Below are 17607 nucleotides of genomic sequence, written 5' to 3'. Positions count from 1 at the left end.
AATCTAGATAGTTGATAATTATTTTTACATGTTTTTGATTATTATTTTTACATGTTTTTAAAACTGTATAAAGCTCAAAAGGATGAAAAAATGTTAGGCATGAGTTTACAATACCGGACCACTCTCCAATTTCTATAAAATTTCGCCTACTTACTAATTTCGGTGTCCTGATGTATCTGTAGTTCATATTTGGCGGTCACTTGTTAAAATTGTACATTTACGTGTACAACTTGTAAAATAACCTTGCGATTTACCACGGTGATTGTCCATACACAGCAATTCGGAACCATCTTTCTTTCGCAATTAATTAGCTAATGGTCTTCCTTTACGCACAACAATCTTGTTGACGACAGACGAGGAATGCGTACGAGGTTAGGTTAGGCCTGTTAGGTTAGGTTCCATTAGCATAAATACAAAGAAAAATTAATATTTTAGCTAAGAGAACTATACCTTATCTTGCCTGTTGATTTCTTCATGTTGGGAAAATGGCGTCTTCCGTGGAGCTATTGTTCTTATGGTAGGGTTACGTTACGTTAAGAAAACATAGTTTATTTCATTTTTTCTCGATTTCCATACTTGACCGCCAATTATTACATGCAGATTCGTGATTAGGAGTTCACAATTAGTGAGTAGGCGAAATTTCATAGAAATTGGAGAGTGGTCCGGTATTGTAAACTCGTTCCAAATGTTAAGTGTACGATTACTTTCATGATCCTAATTCACAGTTTAAATTCAATTCAATAATGACTTCTTCACGAATTGATTTGTCTGCTAGTAAAGTGATCACGTTTTAAAGTGATTATAATAATAATAATAATATATCTTTATTGAGCGGGCGAGGTTCAGCGTACGCTGTTCTCCCACCTAACCCTTGTCAGAATACAGTCTACAGTTACAAACGGTATATATATCCAATAAGAAAAAAAGAAAAGAAAACAAAATAATAATAATAATAATAATAATAATAATAATAGTAAATAAGTAAGAAAGATGAAAAAAACGCATGGACAATTTGAAATCAAATAAGAACTGTAAAGATACAATAATGAGTATATGTATACACAAAAAAAAAGACATAAAACTAAATTCTAAATACAATTTTAAGTATATATATAGGCACACACACATGTACACATAAATGCATATTTGTTAATGTTTGATGGTGCAAGAATAGAAATATTTGATATGAAGTAATATCAAATTCTTACATTGACATTAATACATTGTGGGATGTATTTTTATTCGTGTGTGCTTCTAGATTCAAATTGTTTACATAGTAGATAGTCCTTTGCTGTGGATTTAAGAGCATGCAGTGTTGATTGGTTAGTTATTGTTATGGGCAATTTATTCCAGGTTGAAACTGCATTTACCGAGAATGATGATTTGAAGGAGGTGGTACTGTGATGACATGTAAAAAGTTTGTTATGCCCTCGCGTGAAGTGTGAGTGTATTTGAGTGCCTACTTTAAGTTTTCTAAATAGATAATCTGGTTTACTTACTTTCAAAATTTTGTTTATGAAGGTGATATAGTGCAGATGCCTTCTTCTGTCCATTGTTAATATTTTCTTTGTGTTCAAATGAGGCAGGATATGTTCATATTTTCTTATGTTCAATGCAAATCGTATACAAGAATTTTGCATCACCTGAATTTTCCTTTTATCTCTGACTGAGACCCCAGGACCATAAACTACATCACAGTAATCAAAGAGTGACCACAATAAGAGCTCAACGAGCTTCAGTTTAACTTTTTCTGTTAGATAATTTTGAGACCTATATAAATTTCTGAGAATGTAGAATGATTTTCTACACAGTCCATAGATGTGTTCTGTCCAAGTGAGAGAACTATCAATCACCAAACCCAGGTTTTTAGATGTTGTTTTATGCGGTATGCACGTCCCACGTATCTTCAAGACTATGTCGTTATACTTGTCGTTCGTAATTGTTTGTCTGTTCCCCAGTAACATGTATGTGGATTTTTTGGGATTTAATATCAGTGCATTGGAGTCACACCAGGTGGAAATTATTTTTAATTCATCGTTGAGGACCATAACATCACGTCTAACTGTAATTGGCGTGGTATATCTGTGTGTCATCAGCATAGAAATGATATGTACATGTTTGTATTGCTCTCGATAAGTCTGCTGTGTATAAAGTAAACAGTAGTGGCCCCAATATTGATCCCTGAGGCACCCCAGTTTTTATTGGCACAGATTTTGAAAATGATAGTGGAGTGCCAGGCATTTGTACTTTCTGGTGTCTGTCTGTAAGATACGAGTTGAACCACTTGATTGCTAATGGGCTTAAGTTATAATATCTGAGTTTAGCTAAAAGTAGATCATGCCGTACACTATCGAAGGCTTTGCTGAGGTCTAAGAGGACTAGTATGACTGCACTCCGTTCATCAATGAAATGAAGGAAGTCATCCACTACTTTTGTGAGTGCAGTGGCTGTACTATGTTTACTGCGAAAACCTGACTGTAATTTTGGTAAAATATTGTTCGCATCAACAAATTTGGTGAGTTGCTGACACACTACTTTTTCAATAATTTTGGAGACAACAGGCAGCAAGCTTATTGGTCTGAGGTCATCAAGACTGAATATTCTTCTTCTTTGCTAGTCGGATTACGTGAGCTTCCTTCCATATGGAGGGAAATTCTCCAGTGCAGATAGAGAAATTGATGATTTGTGTTAGTGCAGGTAGTACAAAGGGAAGCGATAACTTTAACATTTTAACTGTGATTTTATCAGCTCCAGCTGCATTTGAGTGTATACTATGTATTGCCTTATATATGTCAAGTTCTGTTATTGTTTTAATTGTGAAACATAAATCTGTGGTATTCACATTCTTGTTTGTCATGAAGTAATTGTACTGTTCTTGGATAAGTGTTTCAGAAAAATTGAGATTCTGTGTTACACTAACAAAATGGTTGTTTATAACATCTGCATCCCTAAGATTAGATGGAAGGGCATCAATATTATTTATAGTTTTATCAACAATACCTAAATCTTTTAATTTTTGCCAGGTACCACGTGTGTTCATATTTCTGCTGTTTATATGGGATGTGAAATATGCTTTCTTTTCCTGCCTTGTAATTGACGTTGTGAAGTTACGGAGATCCTTGTATTGTAGCCAGTCGTGTGGGTTATTTGTTCGTTTAAATTTATGTAAGACATTATCCCTGAGTTTCATTACTAGTTTTACATTATCTGTGATCCATGGAGTATATTTTTTACCTACCCTTGCCGTTTTAGAAGGTGCATGAATTTCAAAGACGCTGATGATTTTTGAATTAAAATAGTTTATTTTGTCTTCAATATCATGGATAGGTTTCAGCAATTCCCAATCTACGCCTTTCATATCATTTTCGAATTTATCACTATCAAAATTAGAAAAGTCACGATATGTAACGTATTTCATCTGCTTTATGGGCTTCTCACAAACCAACGATACATATGTGAGACAGTGATCAGAGGTGCCTATAGGGTTTTCAACATTCGACCTGTGAACAAGTTCAGTATTATCTATTGCTATGAAGTCTAAGAGTGTCCTACTATTTGCTGTGATTCGAGTGGGTTTGTCGATTATTTGAGTCAGGCCAAATGTGTTAAAAATTGCTTTTAAATACATGGTGTCTGATTCGCGTTTTAAGAAGTCACAGTTTGCATCACCCATCAGCAAGAGGGAGTCTACACAAGGGTATAGCTCAGAGAGTAGATTTTCTACAATGGAGACTTGCTCAGAGTTACTGAATGATTAAGGATGAAAAGGCGTTGTCCCATCAATTTGCCTGCATTTTTACCTGGGCTTGGTTCACTCAAGTGCAAGATATATTGCCACCTCCGCCTAGCCGATCCAGTTAACTTTTGTAGGGGTTGAGTGAGTTGAGGGTATTTTACTCAAGGCGCCCCCTGCGAATATAATTCTGCCGCCCTATTGTTTTACTCCCAGTGTAGTCCTGATAAGACCGTACTTTCCAATATAGAAGCAACGCTCAAAGTACTGTCCAAGATTCGATGTGTGACGTCAGAAAGCAACATAACAAGTTTCGTATTTTGTAAGCACGTGCAGGAAATAAGATGTGTGTGCTTTACCTCATAACCTTCATCAAGGTAGAGCCCCACAAAACCCAGTAATGTGGAACACGAATGTTAATAATGCTCCCGCAAGAAGAAACGTGGCAACACTGCGCGTTTTCTTCTGCTTGTGAAGCCGTTACTGCAAGCATTCTACTTGGTTCTTCCGCCTAGCAGACAGAAACCGCGGTCGACGGACAGCCAGCGCCACACGCGGTAACTTGGGAAAGCTACATCTGTATGCTGCCGCGTCCATCTGTTTGGAAGCGAAGTTCACGGTGTTGTTTCGTGGAAAAGCGGCGTTATTTCGTACGTTTCGCCGACAAAGTGAGCCGAATTTGCTGCTTAACGCGTCTTTCTGACACAGTGGAAGGAAATATATCGTGTGTGTTGTGGTGGAGGTGTGTTCGACTTGTAATGAAAGTGCGGGGTTAATAAGAATCACCGTGTTGTTGTTATTGCCACCAAGAAAACCATTGTGTTTTGTGTTGCTGCACATTTTTTGTGTTGTGTTATGTTGGTGCAACGTGAAAATATGTGCCTTTGAATTAGGGGATTCAATTCATTGATACAACATAATAAGGTAAGTGTCCAGCCGACTAGTACTTGCTTGTAACATGTGTATGATCTCGTTATGTTGGGAACTATGATGAAGGTGTTAGGGTCATTTTGACAAGTGTAATCTTGAGTGGCATGTCAGTTATGTTCACCCTGTAGGACGTAGACACTGTGTGAATGCCAAAAGGTACGTGGGTCCATGTTGTTCGTCCTAGTGCAGCGTGTTCGTGGGAGCAGTGACACGTCCAAGGAAAGCATGCCGCGACAAGCTCCTCGGTGGGAGATTTCGGGCAGGGGGCATAGAGAGAAGAAAAAAAAGGCGAGTTGGTAATGGACCACCCGAGACGTTCACAACTATCAGCAAGTCAGTTAGTTAACGCTAGTAAATAACGACCCCATTTGACGTCTAAAATGAAGCAATCAGTCCATTACCAAGACGCCAAAGAGTAACATTCAATTGTCAGTTGACAACAGTAAATTAAGATACCACCACGCATTTTCCATTAAAAGTACATTTCTAATAGCACAGTAATGCTCAGTTGAACCGCGTGCTAAAATACAAACACTATGCTCGTGCAAGGGCGAACTGCAGAACTTAACCTTGACTCTAAGCGTGCATAGTCAGCCTTGCACTTTGTTCATAGTGCTTCATTTAATTTAATCCTCATTGTCCCGATTAACATAATGTAAACAAAAATTAGAAATGTGTGTGTGTGGCATTTGTGTAAATATCGTGTCTTTATCTGTATTCTTGTTATTTACCGTCACTTTTATTTTATGCAACTTTTGTCTAATCGATGAAGACTCGAACGTAGGAACTTCGGTAACTTTTTCGAAAGTCTACCACTTTACGAGCTCGTGCCTTCTTATATGTTACGACATCTATTGTTGCGATACTAAAAAAAATGTTAGGGCCTACATTTCCAGAGATACTTTATTAAAACTGGAAATATATCATCACAGCAAACAACATATTTTCAAAAAACGCTAGACTAGAATCTTCAGAGTTCCCGCACGCCTGGGAAACCTGGAAGGACTAAAATATGCCCACGTACAGTCACGGACACATTTGGGTTGTAATTATTCCATTGACTTACAATGGGATTATTACAATCCAGAAGTGCCTGTGACTGTACTAAAAATTACAACTTGAGTAACTTGCTCTACACAAACTATTTTGAAGATATTGGCTTTATATATATATATGTTATTGCATCACAGATTAATTGATATTATAAACTTCTGTCAGAAGTGTTTTATATGTTCACACTTATTTTGTGTACTGTAATTCTTCTTCTTCTTTCCTGACACTATACAGTTTCTTCTTCTTCTCTCCTGACACTATAGAGTCCACCACAGACCCTGGCTTCCTTCAGAATCTTCCGCCATCCATCTATATTCACAGCCTTCCTTCTCCAACTCCTAATTCCCAGTCTACTCAGGTCGTCTTTCACCAAATCAAATCTTCTTCTTCTCCCATCCATATTCGTAAATGTGATCTTCTTACACACCATGTTATTTGGCATTCGGTATATATGCCCCAACCACCTTAGCCTTGTTACTTTAATTTCCTTCACAATTTCTATATCCTGATATAGCTGATATAGTACCATATTATATCTTCAGTTTGAAAACTTCCACAAAACCTGTAATATTATGTGCAAAAGTATGTCTTTTTATTTATGAATTAGTTTTGTTATTGGCTAATACTGATAACTACTACACAAAATTTACTAATAATTTCCTTTCTGATTAGCACTATTTTACTGCAGTTAGTTGAAATGCGACTGAATTAGCACCAGTTCATTGAAATAAGTATGGTTAACTGAGCTATAACGATAATTGGGCTGACATGTGTCCGAGCATTTTCAAAACATTGTTCTCGATGTTGCAAGGTCGTTTGCTACTTATGAATCCAAATGTTCCTTGCATGTTCCATTGACCTCCTTAAATATTGTATGTGGTTGAAATGGGTTTTGACTTTGAAAAGAAACTTCGTATTTAGATGTTTACTTTCCAAAATTGACATATGAACTGTAAGTTTTTATTTGTAGAAATACTAACAAAATGGCTGAAAATTACACTAAATTATAGACTATTATATAAATATTTCAGACTAATAATATTACTGATAAAACAGATACAATAGTCTTATGCCTGTGTTGGCCAATATGGGGTATGGAGTAATTTGTCGGAGCGCTAATGATGATAAGAAGGGTAGTATGATATGGCCATGTAAAATATATTTAAAATCACCCCCTCTCAAGACCGGATCAAGAAAGTGTCCCCTATACGCCTTCATGGCGTGGTGCTAAGCACAGGGGAGCACTTTACCTTTTAATACACTGGGCATTGAGTATTCTGTGAGGATTCTGGGAACACTCAGGGAGAGTGCGCTTAAGAGTTCATTTGGGAACCCCTAATCTTGAGTAAAGCATGAATGTACTACTGTGTTTGTACCAGCGTGCGTCCATGTGTATCTCTTCAGCACTTTTATCCAGTCAACATTCATCCCATCGTAGCCATTAGCCGAAGTGGCAGAAAAGGGACACAGTGCAAATACAACAACAGTCTTGACCTCGCCTCCCCTCCCTTCCCGACAAGGGGGTTATTATTGGGCACCATTTGTGTAATGTCAAACACGCAATGCGACGATTATCACCTAGATATTTGGAACTGACAGATAACAGACTGCAAAATTTAAATCTTATTTATGTCTCTTAATATCCAAGGGGTCTAGGTTTCGATCCGTGTTAGGGGATTATTGAACGCATTCCGTTCCTGACTAAGCACTATTTCAAAAGTGGCACTAGGAAATATTGCATTTAGCTGAAATGCGACTGAATTAGCACCAGTTCATTGAAATAAGTATGGTTAACTGAGCTATAACAATAATTGGGCTGACATCTGTCCGATCATTTTTAAAACAATGTTCTCGATGTTGCAAGGTTGTTTGCTATGAATCATATTTCTCTCTCTCTCTCTTCCCTCGTGTCCTTAGTTATTGTTTTTTGGAAATTAAAGAATCGTTTAAAAGGAATACAGCGATGAAGTTTGAAGTTTCGATCATGCTCTGAAATGCATATTTTATTGTATGTATTTGCTTCATTTGTAATACAACTGCAAAACATTGCAAGTAAGGAAATACGCGTACCAAGCAATTTTTGAATGTATTAGTACACTTGGCGGCTCAAGATAAAATTTTCACCCAGGTGAGGTGGATTTTTGGGGGCCCTTACTTGCCACCTACCTCCAATAAAAGAGCATGACCATGTTTTTAATTTACGGTTTTAATGACGAAAATAATAGCCGTTAAAGTACACGTTTATTGTAGGTATGTATGTATTTAATACCTACATAATGATATCAAGGCAGCAGTATTCTCTTAGCTTAAATTGCTACACGATTTCGCAATATACTTATTATGTCATGCAGCAATAACTTTTAATTAATTCTTGTCAACAACAAATCCTGTTCTTTTTAAGACCAATAGCCACGAATACGCGACCGAACGTATCATCGACAAAACGTACCTACCACCTGACCGGCTACCTGCGAAGGGTCTTCTAATGAGTCTTAAAATATTTGCGATGAAACAAAACGTACCACTTGATGGGACGGAATCAAAAATCATTTACCGAAATTACGATTTTACGGTTTTCTCTACTTATGCTGACTTCCATCTCACTTTATCCAGGCTTTGGACTGGCAAAATTACTGTATATATAGCTTTTTTGATGTGTTTAAAATCAGCTGCGGTTAAGCTGTCGTTCACATTTTTCATTTGTTTTATCTTTTCGTCTTTTTTTAAATTTTCATTTTAGTTATGTTAGCAGCAAGAATATTGTCTCTGATGTAAGTTGAATTTTTTTAAAAAAAGCTGTATCGCATTGTTTTACGAACCTAATCTAACCTAACCTTACCGGAAATGGTTCGTGAGGCTATCCGTGAATGGTTCGTGGGGCTATCCGTCAATGGTTCGTGGGGCTACCCGTGCATGATTCGTGGAGCTACACGTGCATAATGTACTGATCAGAAGGCCAAAGTTAGTTTTCCTTGAAGTGGCACGTTTTGTCGCGGAGTAAATATTTTGAAGTTAGGTAGGTGTTTATCTGAGTGGTACGTTTCGTCGCGAAAACCCAAGTTGTTCGTTTTGTCACTGGTACGTTCTCTCGGGACACCAATAGCCACACACTCGGTGGAGGCACATAGTAGTTCGGATCCCACTTTAAACTGTAGGCTCAGTCCCGATTAACATTTCTGTGTATAAAGTGCTACGCTCGTGTAATCAAAAATAAGGTTTTGGCGCTAATCAAGGGGGGGTTCGCCCGATCCTTAAGCCGCCCCTGCTAGTACAATACTACTGACAGTGAACACGAGTCTTTATTTCTCTAACTACCAGGGTCATCTCAGAGAAAGCATGGCTGTTCGTGATTGTCCTCGTCTTGTAGAGGGGTAAAAAAAAGAGGTCAGGTTTATCCAACATCACTTACTTCACTTGGTAATCTCTTTCCATACAAGACACCGATCTCCTCCTCTTTATAAATAAACGTGACCATATACAACTTGTAAGATAGGCTTCATTTGAAAGTTTCAGTTTGGGATTCTGAGGTAAATGCAGATAAACACGAAGGATAAAATCAAGGTACATACTCCCCCTGTGTCAACTGTGGAGGGGAAAGTATTGCAGATCTTAACTTCAAGGTCATTTTCGTCATGATTTAGCATTCTTTGTCGTGTTCTTTGGATGGCTTTGATTGGAAGGCTCGATATCTCAGATGCAGACAGTCTGGCTTCAATTTGCATTGAATTGCCAATGTCAGGACACCACACATCCCTGAAAATAAAACAACTTTGTTGTCGCATTTTCTACTCATGAGCTACTGTCATTTTCAACTTAAAAAAAGATGCAGATGTGATTTAGTCATGAAGGGGAAGTTGCCATCCTCGGGAAAATGTTATGAAAATACTTTGTATTGTATGTAACTTTATATGCCGTGGATTTTTAATGCATTGAGTAGGACTATTACTGAACGTGAAAATATAAAGTATTTAATGAGCTATGTTAGGCACAAATCAGAACCAAGAGTTTGAATCCTTATAAGAATGACAATAAGTACAACATTAAAAAAGTCAAGAATGATTCAATATCTTATTTACAGCAGTAATGACAACTTGAATCATTACAACATATATCAAAGTTCACGCAACACGATTGCGTAGTAGGTTATGTATTTACGTATATTTCAGACTGCCATCTCTTGGCATGAAGTTACAAGTCGAGGATACATTGAGAAAGTAATACAGTAGTTGCTGTATCTAAGCTAGCAGGATTCGCCACCTGCATGTGATACTTTTGGTATCAGCAACATGCGCTCAGAACTCAAAGTGGGTCAATTGGCACAAATGTATTGGCTCCAGAAACATCAATGCATCGATTCAGATCAGTCGAGATCATTTGAAGGAAATCAAACTTTCACGTTTCACTTTGTCAATTGATGCATCAAAATGCATCGACCATGATTTGATGCATTTTGAGTTCTGTGTTTAGAACACAGGAATTTAGTGTTCCGCTACAAGTAACAACGATATGGGATTCGAGCTTTCGGATCTCACTAGACGAGCGAGAGACTATGAAAGATAATATATCTCCTTAAACTTCAGCCAGGAATATTGAACATCTCAGCTTTCTTTATCTGATATCCCCTCAAAATAATTAGTATCTATGATGGAATTTTTACGAGAAAGAAAGTTCCAATCTTGGAAATCTGTTCCCAAAAACAATGTAGCTTTTGTTCCACATACTCTTATGGAATGCACGTTGGATGCAACCGTCACACAATTCAAAGATGAGATATTTGAGCTGGTAACATTCTACTTAGAATAACGTAAACGCACATTGAGTAAAATACATCCCGATGGCGCAGTTGTAGCGTTTCGCCTTGTAATCAAGGGGTCCCGGGTTCAATACCCGGTGGAGGCACATAGTGGGTCGGATGCCACTTTAAACTGCAGGTCCAGTCCCGATTAGCCTTAATGTGCGTAAACGAAACTTACATTGAGTAAAAATGCTTCGATTTCCATCGTGTTAATTTGCACTTCGTACCTACCTAACATTTTTCGTACAATAAAGTAAACGTACCTTGAATTTAAAATGTTCTATTTCTATCGTGTTAACATACTTCATTTTACCCAACATTCTGCTTACTATAACGTAAAAGTACTTTGAATTAAGTGCCTTGGTCCCTTACATCAAAAGAGGAACATAAATTAAGAGTATTTGAAATTAAAATCCTTAGAACAATATTTGGACCTAAAAGGGATGAGGAGACAGATGAGTGGAGAAGGTTACATAATTTAGAAGTACATAATTTGTATTCATGTCCAGAAATTATTAAGAATGATTAAATCAAGACGACTTAGGTGGGCAGGCCGTGGGGCACAAATGCGAGAGGAAATAAGAGTTTACATAAATCCTGTTGGGAAACCTGATGGTAAGAGATCTGTAGGAAGGCCAAGACGATAATGGAAGGATGACGGATCTAAAGGAAATCGGTAAGGATGGAAAAGATTGGATTGATCTTGCCCAGGATATGGACAGATGGAAGGCTTGTGGTGCTGCAGCCATAAACCTTAGGGTTTAAGAAGGCTAGAGAGCTAGTTAGTTACCTTGAATTAAAACTCTTCAATTTCTATCCTGTTAATACACTTCATGCCTACATGCACGTGTACAGAAAGTAAGGTCCTTTTTCAGATTGCGTTCTTTTCCTTGAAATCGTCGGAGTTAAGAGCTTCAAGCAAATCGTGGGTATATTTTCGTTCAATTCCAGGTAAAGTTTTGGATCCGACTCACGGGCTGTTTTATGGAGGTACCTATTAAGTGCTTGTCGATCTGAAGGGGCCACCCATGTACATAACCTTATTCCAATATGGTGAAAGGTGGTTCGAACTGGGGCTTACGTGCTGCAACTTCTAAAACAGAATTTTTCTTCTCTGCGCATTTCTTTTCAACATGAAGGCTACGAGAACGCTTTTGGCGGTAAGGAAAATAATCATGTAAAGATATGCGGAAGTGTTTACAGCCATTGTTGTTTATTATGGCAGTGTACTTGTTTCAGTTTCTCTGATAATTTCCTTATGATCTGTTATGCTGTCGCCTTGTAATCGAGGTGAGGAGGAGGGGAGCGCACAGAGAACTCGAAATGCATCAAGGGGTGTAAGGGGTAACCTTTTCTGAACACACTTAAATGCATAGGCGGAGTTCTGGAGGGGCCGGGGGGAGGGGGGCTGGCTCCCCCAACTTAAAAAAAGACTAAAAAAATAACACATGATTAAGTTCAGTTACTACATTTTTGTTATGAAGCCATATCGCAAATCTTGACGTTTGGCATGATGGCATGTGCGGTAATTGTGCCGCAATAACCGATCTTAGACGATTTGATTGATGTGTACAGTTTGAAGAAAGAAAAACGTAAAATGACTTTGTTTTGAGTCAACAGTTACTGCTGAGGCATCAAAAGAACTTTTCAATTTAATTTTTCTAAAATTTCTGAAGCTTACTATTGTACCGTAACTTTTTTAAAGTAGCTAATACGAGTATTGTATCAATAAAAAAATAATGAAATGCAAAATGCAATAATCGTACTGTTTTGCTTCTTTTAAAACTGACAACCAATATACTAATTAATATTTGTTTACTTAAGCGAGGAAATTTAACATTTTCAAATCTAAAAGGCCTAGAACTCAAGTGTTTTTAAGTTGTTGTTTTTTATTTTCCGGGGGAAGGCCTCCGGACCCTTTACAAACTAGGGGATATTCAATAACCCTCAGGTACATCATATGCTTCTCCCAGAGTCTGGCCCCTCAAAGCAAAAGCTCAAACTCCGCCCATGCTTAAATGTCAACCTCTCTTTCATGTATTACACCGTAGACTGTATTTTGCAAACTAACGAGGCTCTGGCGTCCGGAATCGCTACCAGTATAATTCTTTGTGGGGCTTATCACCCTTCATCCTCAGTGACTGAAGCGACACATGCCGCTTGGGAACGAGCCAATCTCAGCAGCAACGTTTCACTACGTAGCAGCATAAAAGGCCTAACAAGCCTGCGTTCGATTGATGAAACCTTCAAGCGACACAAGTCGCTTGTCGTTTCGGTGTGAATTCTCCATAAGGGTACGACTTGTCACCACTAGTTCCCTGCGCTTTTTGACACTAGGTGTAGTGCAAGTGCACCCCAGTGTCAGGCTGGTGCAAGGAAATTGTCAATCAAGTAGACGTTGCACAAGAAGAGCGGTGTTCAAGTTCAGAATTGAACAAATGCCTGCCTGCTGCTTTCAACGTTCATTGATTGGTTAGCACGTGTCATGTGACCATAAACCACACTGTACACCGCTTCATACGTAGTGCAAACTGCGCAGACACGAAATACACTAAGTGCAGTGGGGGATCCAGAAGTTACAGTTGGGAAGTAGTGGTGTTTGTGGTGGGATAAACCCGAGAAAGTATGAACTCTCCTCTAGCAGATTTGCTTACACTTAAAACTTGCTCAACATGGCCATATGAGTTTTTTGTTCAAGTGTGGAACCCCCGTTTAATCCAAGATTTTTGTAAAAATGCCCTCATGGATTCCATGAGAAAGTATGACCCCCTCAGATTGATGAGGCTACACTTATAAAAGGCACTTCTGAGAGATTGTTGTCCATAAATTTGTTAAAAATATGCCCCTCTTGTAGCCACACTTAAAACTAGGCCATACACACACACACACACACGCACACACACACACACACACACACACACACACACACACGCACACACACACACACACACACACACACACACACACACACACACACATATTTATTTCTGGTTTAAGTTCAATTGGATACCAGCTTCAATTTGTTTATCTAATATTAAAACAATGTAATTCTTCTAGAATTGCTCCGTGACTCTCTCATTTCTTACATCATAAACATATGATTTTTCACCTATGAGAATAACACTACAAATGGTGTCTTCAGGTAAAGCCTCATGGAATTCACAGATAATTTTAATGTTTGTCCTGTCATTCACTACAACCTGTTTTCTTTTTGAAGTGTTGATTACAAACATGGGTCTCTGTGTTTTGAATTCATCTGGTGAGTAATACATATCAGTACTGCCAGTAGTGACCCTTTTGAAAGCCGAAAAAGCCTCATATAATTTGAGGAAATCATCCTTGGACATGTCTAAATTGTAATTTTCTCTAGGAAAGACCTCATTTCTGCCATTTTTAAGATAAATGTTCTTGATGTTGCAGCTATCGAATTTACTTGAATTTTTTTCCTGATTGTTGTGTCTCCCAGTCTGAAACAGAACCACCACAAAATCCGGCATGTCATATTGAATACTGGAGAATGAATTTGTGGCATCAAACTCATAATAAGTACCAGATGCGGGCTTCTGTACACATTGATATGTATAAAATTGCAGAGGAATCTGTGGATTTTTTATTATATCAGCTTTGTATTTAAGAGCATAACTGGCCTCATATTCAACAACCGGGATTCTTAGCTCCATAGTCTGAATAATGCATTTGCCCTCATCAGGTAAGGTATTGGGCAGAGCTTCTCCTGTAGGGTTTATCGCACTGTACCTCATCAAAGCATTGTTATCATTTGCAGCTCTTCTAAATGTAATTCTTAACCCACCCTTCCACATAATATCTTTGTAATCCGAGAAGAATCCTGGCAACAGGCGCATGGGGAACAGCACTGTGTGGCTCTTGGTTAATATTTTATCACCAGCTTCAAATCCACCGATTCTGTAGTATGAAGCCTCGGTTTTGGATAATTTTAATGTAGCCAAAGCCGTGGAGGTAATGCCGGGATAATCCACTCTGTTTATAACAACGCCATGCTTTCTGATCTCAATTTCAGAGAACAGATGCGGCACAAAATTGTCCACCAGTCTTATATTTGAATTTGCAGGATAATCTGTTCCATCGAGCTTTACAACATCAAATTTGATGTATAGATCTGCTCTGTGGGGGTGTATAAAGCCATCCCCTATATCAAGATCAACCTCAATCTCTGTGTTGGGTTGATTTAAATTTGCAAATGTCCTCCTGTTTGGGGGGAACGATTGTAGCTCATAACTCTCAATATTTTCCATTGTATGTATTTTTATTTAAATGTTAATCTCTATGATAGCAGTTGTTGTGGCTCCAGCAAAATCAACTAATTCTTCTTTTTCATTAGTGACCATCAATTCAATATAATCTATTCTATTATGGCACACAGGAAAATATAATGTTGGGGATGGATTGTAGATGATGGGCTCCATGAATTCGGAATTAGGTTTGAATGTTGCAATGATGCCGGTTTGTTTGTGAGTGCCTATGCCATTTGATTTGGTGATCATACCCTCGGCCACATTACAGTGAATATTCAGAGTCTCTATGGCTAAGAATTTGGGTATATTTATAGCAGTGTGTTTGATGCCTGGTTCAAGTTTTGTGTTGTTCTCAAATCCTAACAGCTCTCCTATAGTACCCAGATCCACTGTTTCTGTAGCAGATACAATCTCTACTCTGTGAGTGACAGAATTTTGACTTAACACCACACCTCTGGGTAATTGAGCATTTAGAGTGGATAGATTATACTGCCCTGGAGTGATGACAATATTTTGATCCCCTACTGCAATTTTGTTGTTGTGGTGCGTAATATTAGGGATCAAGTACATGCCATAAAATGCTCTGAGAGCTATTGTTTTGGGATACACTATGTCATCATGCAATTTGAGTTTCAATATTGAATTTTGGCTGGTGAGATGGAATACCCCCATGATGTTTCAGATACCACAAGGCTTTTTGAAAATTTTCAATTGATGGTTTATTTATTTGAGACATGTATCTGAGAACAGATAAACACAAATGTCCGCAATTAACATCTTTGAAATTTTGAACACGGGCATTATTGTAATAAAGATTAGCTGATTTTAGATATTTTATTAAATTTTCAGGTGGAACACCTCCAAATGAATCAAACACAAATGCCTCATTGTTTAAATATTTAAGATAACAGATCCAGTGAGTGCCCTGATTTTTGTACTCATCCAAATTAACAATGCCACACTCTTTGTTGAGTGGTTGTTCCGGTAAAGAATCAGACATGTACACACCTCTAAAATTTTTGATGCCCAGTGGCTTGATTAAAGCTTCAATATCTTGGTTTGTAAGCGGCTCTTGTTTTTTTTAAACTTATTCATGACTCTTTTAACACCTTTGCCTTTTTTCTCCATGGCCAGGTTATGTCGCTTCTGCTCATCTAATTCTGCCTTATTCTTCTTGGCATCTATTACTGTTTTTGCTATAGCAGCTGATCCCCCGGCCAAGCTCCCAACAGCCCCGAGAGCAGCTAAGATGGCCGGGATGGTAAATATGAATCCCCCCACATGTGATTTTCTTCTAGATTGCTGTAATTTTTTTAATTGGGGGGTACTAAGCAACAATTTCATACCATGCCCCTTTGCAAGACAAGAGCTTTTTTTCTTCCGCTGCTTTTTGGTCAAGAGACTGTCAATAGTTTTAAGAGATTTGAGACCTGCATAAGGTATTTGATACATAACACCCTTGGCCTTCATTGTAGGTTTATTATATATATATTCACAACCCCCACCCCAGTTTTTGTTTGGTGCTCATAGCTATGGTGGTTCCCAATGCTGCTATTTTTTCACTTAAAGAAGCATCTTTGCTTACAAATCTACCAAATGCAGCCTCTTCTAATTTCTTGTCTGCAACATGTCTCTTGTCAAGGTCGGTATGTGTGTTGTATGCTATGTCATGGTCTCTACAAGCAGCATCTAGGGGATTAACACCAGGGTCCCCTCTGTTTAATCTATGGTCCAATTTTGTGCCTGGACCACAATACTGATAGCCTGGAATGTGTAGTTCAAATGACAGCTTGTTTATAATGTCATTAACCAGGCCCCGACCCTCAGAAATATTCCAAAATTTGGGGGGTAGAGTATTAATAATTTTTATAAGATATCCAATCCCCTTAGGGTCATTCACTATAAAATTAGACAATTTGGTGCTTATCATGTCCATAATTCCAACCTTTTCATTGTAAAAATTGTGGTTCCCAGCATTTTCCTCCCCAGCTATCACCAATAACCTATCTACAAGTTTCCTGACATCATCAACCCACACAAATTCTTTAGGCAGGGTGTTGTATTGTTTGATTCCACTGCCAGTCTTAATTTGTGACCATATGGGCTTGATTAAATTATTGTATTTTGCCCCACTGCTAGACTTGACTCTTTTTTGTGTGGGATCATTGTTCTGGTACAGAGCATCTGATTTTATTAATATTTCTTTGTAATAATCATAATCTTGATCTGTATAGCTGCCAGGCCTTTTCCTAGTCATCAGTTCCCACAACCCAGGTGTTCCGGTGTACTTAACAAAAGCACCTTTTTCTCCGAGACGAGATTCTGAATATACAATTATATCATCCCCCATAAAAGTTACTCTGAAATTACCAATTCTATGTATGATACTGCCATCAAGCTCTGTGTCAGCATATAAGCCAAACACCTCATCTTTATTGTCTTTAGGTGTGGTTAAATATTTTTGAGCAAGAAGACCCAATTCAATAGGATCCTGAGTAGCTTCAATTCTTCTAGGAGCAATAGGACTAGGTGTATGAATACTGGAAAGTGGGGTGAATGGATAATCTAATATGTTCCTGGCAGCTACGGGTACAAGCTCTGTGATCAAATTTTGATTCTGCTCTGTAACAGTTTTGATATTCTTACCTAAATTATTAATAGCATCAATTACAGGCTGTTCTGTTTGTTTGTGTTTTTCATAAATTCCTCGGTTCTCTGATTTCCATCCCTTAAATCTTTTTACAAGATAATCTCTTAACTTAAGATCATCAATGATTGGCCTTTTCATGGTTATTTATATATGTTTCAACGTCTAGAAAATC

The 17607-nt window shown here is 38.0% G+C and overlaps 1 protein-coding gene across 1 annotated transcript in view; it reads left to right on the top strand.

Annotated features, from left to right (window-relative positions):
• The first annotated feature begins 4257 nt into the window (after positions 1 to 4257).
• Positions 4258 to 17607, top strand: part of LOC145994692 (uncharacterized) — an 817464-nt gene continuing 804114 nt past the window's right edge. The window contains exon 1 of the mRNA XM_083130852.1: positions 4258 to 4657. The gene's annotated coding sequence lies outside the window, so the exon portion shown is untranslated. The remainder of the gene's footprint in view (positions 4658 to 17607) is intronic.

Source organism: Lepisma saccharinum, chromosome 11 (genome assembly GCF_977018435.1).
Source record: "Lepisma saccharinum chromosome 11, izLepSacc3.1, whole genome shotgun sequence".
Lineage (NCBI taxonomy): Eukaryota > Metazoa > Arthropoda > Insecta > Zygentoma > Lepismatidae > Lepisma > Lepisma saccharinum.
This window is presented reverse-complemented; position numbering and strand designations above follow the sequence as displayed.